This window comes from Anser anser, assembly GCF_964211835.1.
Source record: "Anser anser genome assembly, contig: HAP1_SCAFFOLD_34, whole genome shotgun sequence".
In the NCBI taxonomy this organism is placed as follows: Eukaryota; Metazoa; Chordata; class Aves; order Anseriformes; family Anatidae; genus Anser; species Anser anser.
The window spans coordinates 888,597-903,010 of NW_028154129.1; the positions used below are offsets into that span (position 1 = coordinate 888,597).

The 14,414-nt window shown below is 46.9% G+C and overlaps 1 long non-coding RNA gene across 1 annotated transcript in view; it reads left to right on the forward strand.

Annotated features, from left to right (window-relative positions):
* LOC310890708 overlaps positions 1–6,569 on the forward strand; it is a 63,699-nt gene extending 57,130 nt beyond the window's left edge. Inside the window, exon 2 of the long non-coding RNA XR_014577278.1 lies at positions 5,999–6,569. This is a non-coding gene — a long non-coding RNA (uncharacterized lncRNA). The remainder of the gene's footprint in view (positions 1–5,998) is intronic.
* The last annotated feature ends 7,845 nt before the right edge of the window (positions 6,570–14,414 follow it).

Sequence of the window (14,414 nt, forward strand, 5' to 3'; positions counted from 1 at the left end):
GGGGAATCATCCTGACACTGATGCACTTTGACCACATTCAGTTAATGTTACCTCCACCCTCCGGGTTAAATGGGGCTATTGGATGAATGCTCGTTGGACATAGCACAAAACAACAAATCATTAAGCGCAACCCCTGCGCTTCACAAACTAAACCAGTAAACTTTCGCTAACCACCATGTAGCATAAACCTTCATCGCCCAATCCCAGCAAACTACCTCTAAAACTCCATTAATCATCCCTTCCATGACATCATCGGAACGATGTATATATACACACAAACACATACAAAATAACTTAAACTTATTAGAGAAACTCCAGTACTAAAAATAGTAAACACAAGCAATAATTTCATATACTTCACTCTCACTCACCACTCAACTATCAGCTAACCACACCCCCGTCCACATAGCTTAACACAAAGCATGGCACTGAAGTTGCCAAGATGGCATAAAACATGCCTGCGGACAAAAGACTTAGTCCTAACCTTACGGTTGGTTTTTGCTAAATATATACATGCAAGTATCCGCGCCCCAGTGTAAACGCCCTCGACCACCTACCCCCATACAGGCCTTGAGGAGCGGGTATCAGGCACACCCAAGTAGTAGCCCAAGACGCCTCGCTAAGCCACGCCCCCACGGGTATTCAGCAGTAATTAACATTAAGCAATGAGTGCAAACTTGACTTAGTTATAGCAACAGCCTAACTTCAAGGGTTGGTAAATCTTGTGCCAGCCACCGCGGTCATACAAGAAACCCAAATCAACCGTCCTATTGACACGGCGTAAAGAGTGGTAAAATGCCTATCCTAGCTAACTAAGATCAAAATGCAACTAAGCTGTCATAAGCCCAAGATGCACCTAAACACACCATTAAGATGATCTTAGGAACTAACGACTGATTTAAACCCACGAAAGCCAGGGCCCAAACTGGGATTAGATACCCCACTATGCCTGGCCCTAAATCTTGATACTTACTTTACCGAAGTATCCGCCAGAGAACTACGAGCACAAACGCTTAAAACTCTAAGGACTTGGCGGTGCCCCAAACCCACCTAGAGGAGCCTGTTCTACAATCGATAATCCCCGATTAACCCAACCACCCCTTGCCAACACAGCCTACATACCGCCGTCGCCAGCCCACCTCGAATGAGAGCACAACAGTGGACACAATAGCACCCCGCTAATAAGACAGGTCAAGGTATAGCCTATGGAGTGGAAGAAATGGGCTACATTCCCTATTCATAGGGCACACGGAAAGAAGCGTGAAACCACTTCTGGAAGGCGGATTTAGCAGTAAAGTGGGACAATAGAGCCTACTTTAAGCCGGCCCTGGGGCACGTACATGGTTAAACATGCCTGTTAGTAGTGTGGCGAGCCATAGTGGGAAGGCTAGGGCTATGTTCATAGATAGTTGGGTGGTTGGGGTGAATGTATATGGAAGGAGGCCTAGAAGGTTGATTGTAAGAAGTATGATTATTAGGGATGTAAATATTATGGCTCATTTGTGGCCATTTTTGTTGAGTGGGACTATTAGTTGTTTTGTGATTAGGTGAAGGAGTCATGTTTGGATAGTAGAAAGGCGGTTGTTGATTCATCGGTTGTTTGGGGACGGGAATAGTAGGGCTGGGAAGAGTAGGGATAGTAGGATTAAGGGGATGCCAAATAGATTGGGGCTGGAAAATTGGTCAAAGAAGCTTAGGTTCATGGTCAGGATCATGGTGTGGGTTTGGTAGTGAGGGAGGTCTTATTTGATGGGGGGTTGGTTGTGGTGAAGGCTAGTAGTTTTGGTTGGATGAGGAGTGCTAGGGTTAATCAGGTTATAACTATGATTGAAAATCATGGTGCGGGGTTAAGCTGTGGCATATCATTAAGGAGGGGGAAGTCCCTCTTTGGCTAGCTTAAAAGGCTAGTGCTGTTGCATAGCTTCTTAATGATTAGGATGATGATAGAAGGGACGATCAGGCCTCGAAATGTGGGAGTGGGGTTGATTCTACTACAATGGGTATGTAGCTGTGATTAGCCCCGCAAATTTCTGAGCATTGTCCGTAAAAAATCCCAGGCCGGGTGGTAATGAATGAAGTTTGGTTTAGTCGGCCTGGGATTGCGTCTGTTTTAACTCCGAGCGTTGGGACTGCTCAGGAGTGGAGTACGTCTCCTGCAGTAATGATCACACGGATGGGGGATTCTATTGGGATAACTACGCGGTGGTCAACTTCTAGCAGTCGGAAGTGGCCGTTGGGTAAGTCTGGGGTGGGCACTATGTAGAAGTCGAATGATAGGTCTTTGAAGTCTGTGTATTCGTAGCTTCAGTATCATTGGTGGCCGATGGCTTTTAGGGTGAGGTCTGGTTCATCGATTTCGTCCATTATGTAGAGGATTTGTAGGGATGGGAGGGCGAGGAGTACCAGGACGATAGCAGGTAGGATTGTCCAGATCAGCTCTACTTCTTGGGCGTCTACAGCATTGGACGAGAGTTTTTCTGTTAGTATGTGGGCGAAAAGGTAGAGAACTAGGCTGCAGATAGCTAGGGCAACGATTAGGGCGTGGTCGTGGAATTCAACGAGTTCTTCTATGATGGGTGATGAGGCGTCTTGGAATCCTAGTTGGGAGTGGTTGGCCACATGAGATGTACAGGATTTTTACCTGTGATTTAGTCTTGACAAGGCTATGTAATTGGTTTACTAACGTCTCATAAGAAAGAAGCATGAGCGGTTAACCTCCTGGGAGACCCAGAAAACTTCACCCCAGCAAACCCACTAGTAACCCCACCACACATCAAGCCAGAATGATACTTCCTATTCGCCTACGCCATCCTACGTTCAATCCCAAATAAACTAGGAGGCGTATTAGCACTGGCCGCCTCCGTACTGATCCTATTTCTAATCCCATTCCTGCACAAATCAAAACAACGAGCAATAACATTCCGACCACTCTCCCAGCTCCTATTCTGAGTACTAGTCGCCGACCTCCTCGTCCTAACATGAGTAGGAAGCCAACCCGTCGAACACCCATTCATCATCATCGGCCAACTCGCTTCAATCGCCTACTTCACTATCCTCCTATTTCTCCTCCCCGCCGCAAGCGCCCTAGAAAACAAAATACTCAACTGCTAAATACTCTAATAGTTTATAAAAACATTGGTCTTGTAAACCAAAGATTGAAGACTTACCACTTCTTAGAGTACCCCAAACTCAGAAAAAAAGGACTCAAACCTTTATCTCCAGCTCCCAAAGCTGGCATTTTCAATAAACTATTCTCTGACCCTAACCCCTAAACCGCCCGAATAGCACCCCGTGACAACCCCCGCACAAGCTCCAATACAACAAACAAAGTCAACAACAGCCCCCAACCCGCCACTAAAAACATCCCTGCCCCATGTGAATAAAACATGGAAACTCCACTAAAATCCGACCGAACAACAAACACCCCAACATTATTCACAGTAGAAACCCCGAACTTCCAAGCCCCCATAAACCCCCCAAACACCAACCCCCCAAAAACAATTGCCACAAACGCTACTGCACATCCAATCACCCGTCAATCCCCCCAAGCCCCAGGGAAAGGCTCCGCTGCTAAAGCTACTGAATAAACAAACACCACCAGCATACCCCCCAAATACACCATAAACAGCACTAAAGCCACGAACGAAACCCCAAGGCCCAGCAACCACCCGCACCCCGCCACAGACGCTAACACCAAACCAACAACCCCATAATACGGCGAAGGATTCGACGCCACACCCAAAACACCCACCGCAAAGCAAATCCCTAAAAAAAACATAAAATAAGTCATTATTCCTGCCCGGACACTACCCGAGGCCTGCGGCTCGAAAAGCCGCCATTGTTCTCAACTACAGGAACTAACCGCAAGCCCCCAATAATTCTACCCCATCTATGCCATTATGCTTAACCCCCCCCCCCTCCCCCCCCGAGGCGGGGGTATTTGGTTATGCATATTCGTGCATAAATTTATATACCCCATATACATACATACTATAGTACCAGTAATATACATTATATACGGACTATCTTATAAGCAGGTGCTAAACCCATACATGTACACGGCCATTAAACCCTTAAACACACTCCTACCAAACCACCCGGCATGAATGTTCTAGGACCATACCCCACAACACCCAATACAACTCCACTCAAGCGCATAACAAGACCCCATTTTAATGAATGCTCACAGGACATGCTCCAACAACAACTCTCCACCACATATCTCATGCAGTTCGTATCAGACGGATTTATTAATCGTACTCCTCACGTGAAATCAGCAACCCGTTGCACATAATGTCCGGTATGACTAGCTTCAGGCCCATACGTTCCCCCTAAACCCCTCGCCCTCCTCACATTTTTGCGCCTCTGGTTCCTCGGTCAGGGCCATCCATTGGGTTCACTCACCCCTCCTTGCCCTTCAAAGTGGCATCTGTGAGTACTTTCACCTTCTCAATGCGTAATCGCGGCATGTTCCAGCTTTTTGGCGCCTCTGGTTCCTCTTATTTTTTCCGGGGTTACCTCACAGGTGGCTATTCCCAGTGATCTCGGGGGTCCCACAATCTAAGCCTGGACACACCTGCCTCACGGCCTATCCTATATTTCAAGGGTCCCTCGATGAGACGGTTGGCGTATATGGGGAATCATCCTGACACTGATGCACTTTGACCACATTCAGTTAATGTTACCTCCACCCTCCGGGTTAAATGGGGCTATTGGATGAATGCTCGTTGGACATAGCACAAAACAACAAATCATTAAGCGCAACCCCTGCGCTTCACAAACTAAACCAGTAAACTTTCGCTAACCACCATGTAGCATAAACCTTCATCGCCCAATCCCAGCAAACTACCTCTAAAACTCCATTAATCATCCCTTCCATGACATCATCGGAACGATGTATATATACACACAAACACATACAAAATAACTTAAACTTATTAGAGAAACTCCAGTACTAAAAATAGTAAACACAAGCAATAATTTCATATACTTCACTCTCACTCACCACTCAACTATCAGCTAACCACACCCCCGTCCACATAGCTTAACACAAAGCATGGCACTGAAGTTGCCAAGATGGCATAAAACATGCCTGCGGACAAAAGACTTAGTCCTAACCTTACGGTTGGTTTTTGCTAAATATATACATGCAAGTATCCGCGCCCCAGTGTAAACGCCCTCGACCACCTACCCCCATACAGGCCTTGAGGAGCGGGTATCAGGCACACCCAAGTAGTAGCCCAAGACGCCTCGCTAAGCCACGCCCCCACGGGTATTCAGCAGTAATTAACATTAAGCAATGAGTGCAAACTTGACTTAGTTATAGCAACAGCCTAACTTCAAGGGTTGGTAAATCTTGTGCCAGCCACCGCGGTCATACAAGAAACCCAAATCAACCGTCCTATTGACACGGCGTAAAGAGTGGTAAAATGCCTATCCTAGCTAACTAAGATCAAAATGCAACTAAGCTGTCATAAGCCCAAGATGCACCTAAACACACCATTAAGATGATCTTAGGAACTAACGACTGATTTAAACCCACGAAAGCCAGGGCCCAAACTGGGATTAGATACCCCACTGTGCCTGGCCCTAAATCTTGATACTTACTTTACCGAAGTATCCGCCAGAGAACTACGAGCACAAACGCTTAAAACTCTAAGGACTTGGCGGTGCCCCAAACCCACCTAGAGGAGCCTGTTCTACAATCGATAATCCCCGATTAACCCAACCACCCCTTGCCAACACAGCCTACATACCGCCGTCGCCAGCCCACCTCGAATGAGAGCACAACAGTGGACACAATAGCACCCCGCTAATAAGACAGGTCAAGGTATAGCCTATGGAGTGGAAGAAATGGGCTACATTCCCTATTCATAGGGCACACGGAAAGAAGCGTGAAACCACTTCTGGAAGGCGGATTTAGCAGTAAAGTGGGACAATAGAGCCTACTTTAAGCCGGCCCTGGGGCACGTACATGGTTAAACATGCCTGTTAGTAGTGTGGCGAGCCATAGTGGGAAGGCTAGGGCTATGTTCATAGATAGTTGGGTGGTTGGGGTGAATGTATATGGAAGGAGGCCTAGAAGGTTGATTGTAAGAAGTATGATTATTAGGGATGTAAATATTATGGCTCATTTGTGGCCATTTTTGTTGAGTGGGACTATTAGTTGTTTTGTGATTAGGTGAAGGAGTCATGTTTGGATAGTAGAAAGGCGGTTGTTGATTCATCGGTTGTTTGGGGACGGGAATAGTAGGGCTGGGAAGAGTAGGGATAGTAGGATTAAGGGGATGCCAAATAGATTGGGGCTGGAAAATTGGTCAAAGAAGCTTAGGTTCATGGTCAGGATCATGGTGTGGGTTTGGTAGTGAGGGAGGTCTTATTTGATGGGGGGTTGGTTGTGGTGAAGGCTAGTAGTTTTGGTTGGATGAGGAGTGCTAGGGTTAATCAGGTTATAACTATGATTGAAAATCATGGTGCGGGGTTAAGCTGTGGCATATCATTAAGGAGGGGGAAGTCCCTCTTTGGCTAGCTTAAAAGGCTAGTGCTGTTGCATAGCTTCTTAATGATTAGGATGATGATAGAAGGGACGATCAGGCCTCGAAATGTGGGAGTGGGGTTGATTCTACTACAATGGGTATGTAGCTGTGATTAGCCCCGCAAATTTCTGAGCATTGTCCGTAAAAAATCCCAGGCCGGGTGGTAATGAATGAAGTTTGGTTTAGTCGGCCTGGGATTGCGTCTCTTTTAACTCCGAGCGTTGGGACTGCTCAGGAGTGGAGTACGTCTCCTGCAGTAATGATCACACGGATGGGGGATTCTATTGGGATAACTACGCGGTGGTCAACTTCTAGCAGTCGGAAGTGGCCGTTGGGTAAGTCTGGGGTGGGCACTATGTAGGAGTCGAATGATAGGTCTTTGAAGTCTGTGTATTCGTAGCTTCAGTATCATTGGTGGCCGATGGCTTTTAGGGTGAGGTCTGGTTCATCGATTTCGTCCATTATGTAGAGGATTTGTAGGGATGGGAGGGCGAGGAGTACCAGGACGATAGCAGGTAGGATTGTCCAGATCAGCTCTACTTCTTGGGCGTCTACAGCATTGGACGAGAGTTTTTCTGTTAGTATGTGGGCTAAAAGGTAGAGAACTAGGCTGCAGATAGCTAGGGCAACGATTAGGGCGTGGTCGTGGAATTCAACGAGTTCTTCTATGATGGGTGATGAGGCGTCTTGGAATCCTAGTTGGGAGTGGTTGGCCACATGAGATGTACAGGATTTTTACCTGTGATTTAGTCTTGACAAGGCTATGTAATTGGTTTACTAACGTCTCATAAGAAAGAAGCATGAGCGGTTAACCTCCTGGGAGACCCAGAAAACTTCACCCCAGCAAACCCACTAGTAACCCCACCACACATCAAGCCAGAATGATACTTCCTATTCGCCTACGCCATCCTACGTTCAATCCCAAATAAACTAGGAGGCGTATTAGCACTGGCCGCCTCCGTACTGATCCTATTTCTAATCCCATTCCTGCACAAATCAAAACAACGAGCAATAACATTCCGACCACTCTCCCAGCTCCTATTCTGAGTACTAGTCGCCGACCTCCTCGTCCTAACATGAGTAGGAAGCCAACCCGTCGAACACCCATTCATCATCATCGGCCAACTCGCTTCAATCGCCTACTTCACTATCCTCCTATTTCTCCTCCCCGCCGCAAGCGCCCTAGAAAACAAAATACTCAACTGCTAAATACTCTAATAGTTTATAAAAACATTGGTCTTGTAAACCAAAGATTGAAGACTTACCACTTCTTAGAGTACCCCAAACTCAGAAAAAAAGGACTCAAACCTTTATCTCCAGCTCCCAAAGCTGGCATTTTCAATAAACTATTCTCTGACCCTAACCCCTAAACCGCCCGAATAGCACCCCGCGACAACCCCCGCACAAGCTCCAATACAACAAACAAAGTCAACAACAGCCCCCAACCCGCCACTAAAAACATCCCTGCCCCATGTGAATAAAACATGGAAACTCCACTAAAATCCGACCGAACAACAAACACCCCAACATTATTCACAGTAGAAACCCCGAACTTCCAAGCCCCCATAAACCCCCCAAACACCAACCCCCCAAAAACAATTGCCACAAACGCTACTGCACATCCAATCACCCGTCAATCCCCCCAAGCCCCAGGGAAAGGCTCCGCTGCTAAAGCTACTGAATAAACAAACACCACCAGCATACCCCCCAAATACACCATAAACAGCACTAAAGCCACGAACGAAACCCCAAGGCCCAGCAACCACCCGCACCCCGCCACAGACGCTAACACCAAACCAACAACCCCATAATACGGCGAAGGATTCGACGCCACACCCAAAACACCCACCGCAAAGCAAATCCCTAAAAAAAACATAAAATAAGTCATTATTCCTGCCCGGACACTACCCGAGGCCTGCGGCTCGAAAAGCCGCCATTGTTCTCAACTACAGGAACTAACCGCAAGCCCCCAATAATTCTACCCCATCTATGCCATTATGCTTAACCCCCCCCCCCCTCCCCCCCCGAGGCGGGGGTATTTGGTTATGCATATTCGTGCATAAATTTATATACCCCATATACATACATACTATAGTACCAGTAATATACATTATATACGGACTATCTTATAAGCAGGTGCTAAACCCATACATGTACACGGCCATTAAACCCTTAAACACACTCCTACCAAACCACCCGGCATGAATGTTCTAGGACCATACCCCACAACACCCAATACAACTCCACTCAAGCGCATAACAAGACCCCATTTTAATGAATGCTCACAGGACATGCTCCAACAACAACTCTCCACCACATATCTCATGCAGTTCGTATCAGACGGATTTATTAATCGTACTCCTCACGTGAAATCAGCAACCAGTTGCACATAATGTCCGGTATGACTAGCTTCAGGCCCATACGTTCCCCCTAAACCCCTCGCCCTCCTCACATTTTTGCGCCTCTGGTTCCTCGGTCAGGGCCATCCATTGGGTTCACTCACCCCTCCTTGCCCTTCAAAGTGGCATCTGTGAGTACTTTCACCTTCTCAATGCGTAATCGCGGCATGTTCCAGCTTTTTGGCGCCTCTGGTTCCTCTTATTTTTTCCGGGGTTACCTCACAGGTGGCTATTCCCAGTGATCTCGGGGGTCCCACAATCTAAGCCTGGACACACCTGCCTCACGGCCTATCCTATATTTCAAGGGTCCCTCGATGAGACGGTTGGCGTATATGGGGAATCATCCTGACACTGATGCACTTTGACCACATTCAGTTAATGTTACCTCCACCCTCCGGGTTAAATGGGGCTATTGGATGAATGCTCGTTGGACATAGCACAAAACAACAAATCATTAAGCGCAACCCCTGCGCTTCACAAACTAAACCAGTAAACTTTCGCTAACCACCATGTAGCATAAACCTTCATCGCCCAATCCCAGCAAACTACCTCTAAAACTCCATTAATCATCCCTTCCATGACATCATCGGAACGATGTATATATACACACAAACACATACAAAATAACTTAAACTTATTAGAGAAACTCCAGTACTAAAAATAGTAAACACAAGCAATAATTTCATATACTTCACTCTCACTCACCACTCAACTATCAGCTAACCACACCCCCGTCCACATAGCTTAACACAAAGCATGGCACTGAAGTTGCCAAGATGGCATAAAACATGCCTGCGGACAAAAGACTTAGTCCTAACCTTACGGTTGGTTTTTGCTAAATATATACATGCAAGTATCCGCGCCCCAGTGTAAACGCCCTCGACCACCTACCCCCATACAGGCCTTGAGGAGCGGGTATCAGGCACACCCAAGTAGTAGCCCAAGACGCCTCGCTAAGCCACGCCCCCACGGGTATTCAGCAGTAATTAACATTAAGCAATGAGTGCAAACTTGACTTAGTTATAGCAACAGCCTAACTTCAAGGGTTGGTAAATCTTGTGCCAGCCACCGCGGTCATACAAGAAACCCAAATCAACCGTCCTATTGACACGGCGTAAAGAGTGGTAAAATGCCTATCCTAGCTAACTAAGATCAAAATGCAACTAAGCTGTCATAAGCCCAAGATGCACCTAAACACACCATTAAGATGATCTTAGGAACTAACGACTGATTTAAACCCACGAAAGCCAGGGCCCAAACTGGGATTAGATACCCCACTGTGCCTGGCCCTAAATCTTGATACTTACTTTACCGAAGTATCCGCCAGAGAACTACGAGCACAAACGCTTAAAACTCTAAGGACTTGGCGGTGCCCCAAACCCACCTAGAGGAGCCTGTTCTACAATCGATAATCCCCGATTAACCCAACCACCCCTTGCCAACACAGCCTACATACCGCCGTCGCCAGCCCACCTCGAATGAGAGCACAACAGTGGACACAATAGCACCCCGCTAATAAGACAGGTCAAGGTATAGCCTATGGAGTGGAAGAAATGGGCTACATTCCCTATTCATAGGGCACACGGAAAGAAGCGTGAAACCACTTCTGGAAGGCGGATTTAGCAGTAAAGTGGGACAATAGAGCCTACTTTAAGCCGGCCCTGGGGCACGTACATGGTTAAACATGCCTGTTAGTAGTGTGGCGAGCCATAGTGGGAAGGCTAGGGCTATGTTCATAGATAGTTGGGTGGTTGGGGTGAATGTATATGGAAGGAGGCCTAGAAGGTTGATTGTAAGAAGTATGATTATTAGGGATGTAAATATTATGGCTCATTTGTGGCCATTTTTGTTGAGTGGGACTATTAGTTGTTTTGTGATTAGGTGAAGGAGTCATGTTTGGATAGTAGAAAGGCGGTTGTTGATTCATCGGTTGTTTGGGGACGGGAATAGTAGGGCTGGGAAGAGTAGGGATAGTAGGATTAAGGGGATGCCAAATAGATTGGGGCTGGAAAATTGGTCAAAGAAGCTTAGGTTCATGGTCAGGATCATGGTGTGGGTTTGGTAGTGAGGGAGGTCTTATTTGATGGGGGGTTGGTTGTGGTGAAGGCTAGTAGTTTTGGTTGGATGAGGAGTGCTAGGGTTAATCAGGTTATAACTATGATTGAAAATCATGGTGCGGGGTTAAGCTGTGGCATATCATTAAGGAGGGGGAAGTCCCTCTTTGGCTAGCTTAAAAGGCTAGTGCTGTTGCATAGCTTCTTAATGATTAGGATGATGATAGAAGGGACGATCAGGCCTCGAAATGTGGGAGTGGGGTTGATTCTACTACAATGGGTATGTAGCTGTGATTAGCCCCGCAAATTTCTGAGCATTGTCCGTAAAAAATCCCAGGCCGGGTGGTAATGAATGAAGTTTGGTTTAGTCGGCCTGGGATTGCGTCTCTTTTAACTCCGAGCGTTGGGACTGCTCAGGAGTGGAGTACGTCTCCTGCAGTAATGATCACACGGATGGGGGATTCTATTGGGATAACTACGCGGTGGTCAACTTCTAGCAGTCGGAAGTGGCCGTTGGGTAAGTCTGGGGTGGGCACTATGTAGGAGTCGAATGATAGGTCTTTGAAGTCTGTGTATTCGTAGCTTCAGTATCATTGGTGGCCGATGGCTTTTAGGGTGAGGTCTGGTTCATCGATTTCGTCCATTATGTAGAGGATTTGTAGGGATGGGAGGGCGAGGAGTACCAGGACGATAGCAGGTAGGATTGTCCAGATCAGCTCTACTTCTTGGGCGTCTACAGCATTGGACGAGAGTTTTTCTGTTAGTATGTGGGCTAAAAGGTAGAGAACTAGGCTGCAGATAGCTAGGGCAACGATTAGGGCGTGGTCGTGGAATTCAACGAGTTCTTCTATGATGGGTGATGAGGCGTCTTGGAATCCTAGTTGGGAGTGGTTGGCCACATGAGATGTACAGGATTTTTACCTGTGATTTAGTCTTGACAAGGCTATGTAATTGGTTTACTAACGTCTCATAAGAAAGAAGCATGAGCGGTTAACCTCCTGGGAGACCCAGAAAACTTCACCCCAGCAAACCCACTAGTAACCCCACCACACATCAAGCCAGAATGATACTTCCTATTCGCCTACGCCATCCTACGTTCAATCCCAAATAAACTAGGAGGCGTATTAGCACTGGCCGCCTCCGTACTGATCCTATTTCTAATCCCATTCCTGCACAAATCAAAACAACGAGCAATAACATTCCGACCACTCTCCCAGCTCCTATTCTGAGTACTAGTCGCCGACCTCCTCGTCCTAACATGAGTAGGAAGCCAACCCGTCGAACACCCATTCATCATCATCGGCCAACTCGCTTCAATCGCCTACTTCACTATCCTCCTATTTCTCCTCCCCGCCGCAAGCGCCCTAGAAAACAAAATACTCAACTGCTAAATACTCTAATAGTTTATAAAAACATTGGTCTTGTAAACCAAAGATTGAAGACTTACCACTTCTTAGAGTACCCCAAACTCAGAAAAAAAGGACTCAAACCTTTATCTCCAGCTCCCAAAGCTGGCATTTTCAATAAACTATTCTCTGACCCTAACCCCTAAACCGCCCGAATAGCACCCCGTGACAACCCCCGCACAAGCTCCAATACAACAAACAAAGTCAACAACAGCCCCCAACCCGCCACTAAAAACATCCCTGCCCCATGTGAATAAAACATGGAAACTCCACTAAAATCCGACCGAACAACAAACACCCCAACATTATTCACAGTAGAAACCCCGAACTTCCAAGCCCCCATAAACCCCCCAAACACCAACCCCCCAAAAACAATTGCCACAAACGCTACTGCACATCCAATCACCCGTCAATCCCCCCAAGCCCCAGGGAAAGGCTCCGCTGCTAAAGCTACTGAATAAACAAACACCACCAGCATACCCCCCAAATACACCATAAACAGCACTAAAGCCACGAACGAAACCCCAAGGCCCAGCAACCACCCGCACCCCGCCACAGACGCTAACACCAAACCAACAACCCCATAATACGGCGAAGGATTCGACGCCACACCCAAAACACCCACCGCAAAGCAAATCCCTAAAAAAAACATAAAATAAGTCATTATTCCTGCCCGGACACTACCCGAGGCCTGCGGCTCGAAAAGCCGCCATTGTTCTCAACTACAGGAACTAACCGCAAGCCCCCAATAATTCTACCCCATCTATGCCATTATGCTTAACCCCCCCCCCCCTCCCCCCCCGAGGCGGGGGTATTTGGTTATGCATATTCGTGCATAAATTTATATACCCCATATACATACATACTATAGTACCAGTAATATACATTATATACGGACTATCTTATAAGCAGGTGCTAAACCCATACATGTACACGGCCATTAAACCCTTAAACACACTCCTACCAAACCACCCGGCATGAATGTTCTAGGACCATACCCCACAACACCCAATACAACTCCACTCAAGCGCATAACAAGACCCCATTTTAATGAATGCTCACAGGACATGCTCCAACAACAACTCTCCACCACATATCTCATGCAGTTCGTATCAGACGGATTTATTAATCGTACTCCTCACGTGAAATCAGCAACCCGTTGCACATAATGTCCGGTATGACTAGCTTCAGGCCCATACGTTCCCCCTAAACCCCTCGCCCTCCTCACATTTTTGCGCCTCTGGTTCCTCGGTCAGGGCCATCCATTGGGTTCACTCACCCCTCCTTGCCCTTCAAAGTGGCATCTGTGAGTACTTTCACCTTCTCAATGCGTAATCGCGGCATGTTCCAGCTTTTTGGCGCCTCTGGTTCCTCTTATTTTTTCCGGGGTTACCTCACAGGTGGCTATTCCCAGTGATCTCGGGGGTCCCACAATCTAAGCCTGGACACACCTGCCTCACGGCCTATCCTATATTTCAAGGGTCCCTCGATGAGACGGTTGGCGTATATGGGGAATCATCCTGACACTGATGCACTTTGACCACATTCAGTTAATGTTACCTCCACCCTCCGGGTTAAATGGGGCTATTGGATGAATGCTCGTTGGACATAGCACAAAACAACAAATCATTAAGCGCAACCCCTGCGCTTCACAAACTAAACCAGTAAACTTTCGCTAACCACCATGTAGCATAAACCTTCATCGCCCAATCCCAGCAAACTACCTCTAAAACTCCATTAATCATCCCTTCCATGACATCATCGGAACGATGTATATATACACACAAACACATACAAAATAACTTAAACTTATTAGAGAAACTCCAGTACTAAAAATAGTAAACACAAGCAATAATTTCATATACTTCACTCTCACTCACCACTCAACTATCAGCTAACCACACCCCCGTCCACATAGCTTAACACAAAGCATGGCACTGAAGTTGCCAAGATGGCATAAAACATGCCTGCGGACAAAAGACTTAGTCCTAACCTTACGGTTGGTTTTTGCTAAATATA